At 42.5% G+C, this 2,206-nt stretch overlaps 1 long non-coding RNA gene across 1 annotated transcript; it reads left to right on the top strand.

Moving 5' to 3' along the window:
• The first annotated feature begins 523 nt into the window (after positions 1-523).
• LOC120435879 lies at positions 524-1,669 on the top strand. The gene is made up of 3 exons (XR_005609991.1): positions 524-586; positions 662-826; positions 940-1,669. It is a non-coding gene; the product is annotated as an uncharacterized LOC120435879 (long non-coding RNA).
• The last annotated feature ends 537 nt before the right edge of the window (positions 1,670-2,206 follow it).

Here is a 2,206-nt window from a genome sequence, read left to right as displayed (position 1 = left end):
GTCTGACTGTGAGTCCCAGCAGCTCTCAGCTCTTTAAAGAAGACTTTGTGTCTCTGAGCTGTGAGGAGGACGACAGCTCTGCTGGATGGACTCTGAGGAGAAACACAAGCAGAGAACAGAGGACTCAGTGTGGAGATGGGTGGGGAAAAAATTATGGTTCTTCCTGTAACATCACCCATCTCTATACATGGGACAGTGGGGTTTACTGGTGTGAGTCCAGAGAGGGTCCCATCAGTAACATGGTTAACCTGACAGTCACTGGTAAGCTGAGTGTGTGGAGTTAGTGTTGATGAAGCTGTGTGTAAATGGATGAAATGCTGTAGTTTGTCTCTGTGTTGAGGTGGATCAGTGATCCTGCAGAGTCCTGTCCTCCCTGTGATGGAGGGAGATGACGTCACTCTGCTCTGTAAAACAAAGACCACTCCCTCCAACCTCCCGGCTGCTTTCTATAAAGATGGCTCCCTCATCAGGAAGCAGCCTACAGGTCACATGACCATCCAGCATGTTTCCAGGTCTGATGAAGGCCTCTACAAGTGTGACATCAGCGGTCATGGAGAGTCTCCATCCAGCTGGATCACTGTCACAGGTGAGGAGCTTCACTCTGATTTCACCTCTTATTTCATCCACATATTCACCTGAACAGGTGGGATTCTCTCTGCAGGTAAACCTACAACTACAGTGATGCCATTCACCTCAGGCCCAACCCCATCCCCTAATCTCCCCTTCCTCCAAATTGCATTCAGAGTGGTCCTCCACCTGGTTGTCTTCTGTCCTTACTTCATATGCACTCTCCTTGTGGTGTCTTTATTTCGCCACAGAGCCAAAGGTAACACTCTGAATCATTCTTCAATCAATCAATATTCCGATGATTAACTCCTCTGTTTAACCTCTTCCTGAGTTTAGACCTGATACTTCTTTTCTTGTTTCTTTTTTAAACAGGAAATGACCTTTGTGCATCAAACCTGGCCACTCAACCTGAGCAGGGATAGGATGATGAGTATGATGATGTCATCACTGATGTCACTACAGAGCATCACTTCTGAATCAGAGCTCCGTTGAGTCTCTATTGCCTCAGTTATGCTTCTGTGGGAAATCTATGCTGTAAATATCCACATAACCTGATGTGCACCTCTTGAGAAATGCAACTACACACACAGCCTGCAATGACTTGAATAGCGTGGAAGATTGTGTTATGGGGATAATGGGAGTTTCCAGTGACTAGGACGTCAAGTTCCCGCAGACTTTTATATCAAGTTTAACTTTGTCAGCCTGTCACCTCTTTTGTGGAGATGATTTGAATAAATGGACTCTGATGTTCATCTATAGCTGCTTTTATATAGATAAAGTATTCCTGCTCTGATAAACTACAAACATATAAATATGTGAGTTAAACTAGACATCTCATGCATTTCTTGGTTTTGATTCTGGTTCTTTAATCAGCACAAATCCCACAGAGCTTGAAAAGACAAAGTGGAATTTGAAAGGTATTTGATTCACATGTACAGTCTGCTTCCACCTGCTGGTAATACTGGTGTATTACAGCAGAGCTGCAGCTTTTCAGTGTTTCTGCACTTGTTTTAAATCCTGAACCTCTCCTGGTACTAAAGAGCTGATCTGCTTCAAACTGCTGTTTCGTTTCTTGTAGAATAAATTATTTTTTTCTTTCTAATCTTTAATAGTAATGTAGTGTTTCACTGCCAAACATGTTGTACTGACCAGAACTGACCATTTTTGGATAAATGAGTAACATGCTTTAGCCAGCTAATCCTTACTAGCTCAGCTGGCATATTGCCTCTGTAACCAGGCTCAATCACTTTGCTGTGACTGGCTAGTCCAAGGAAAATCACTTGGCTCTGTGTTGTGCAGTAAATGATGAACGAGACTTGCTTATCCTTTACTGCTGCTGTTTATTATCTGGATGAGAACAGAATATATGTACTGGTCAGGCAGGTTGGCTCATTACAGGTGGCTCAGACATTGCACTCTATAAAAAGAATAGCATGTTATAATAGCACAGCAGCTTGCTACCTAAGATAGTCAGTGTACAAAACTATTATATGACTTTTTTAGCACTTCACATTTGCAAACTCTGCTTATTAACAGTCAGACAATATACAGTGGTCATATTCTCCATATAGTGATAGCAATAATACTAATATATAATGGTCACACAGAGTGTACTGTGATGCAGAGTGTTGTGATCTGC

Source organism: Oreochromis aureus, linkage group 3 (genome assembly GCF_013358895.1).
Source record: "Oreochromis aureus strain Israel breed Guangdong linkage group 3, ZZ_aureus, whole genome shotgun sequence".
Lineage (NCBI taxonomy): Eukaryota > Metazoa > Chordata > Actinopteri > Cichliformes > Cichlidae > Oreochromis > Oreochromis aureus.
The sequence above is the reverse complement of the archived record's forward strand: the minus strand, read 5'-3'. Positions and strand labels throughout refer to the sequence as shown.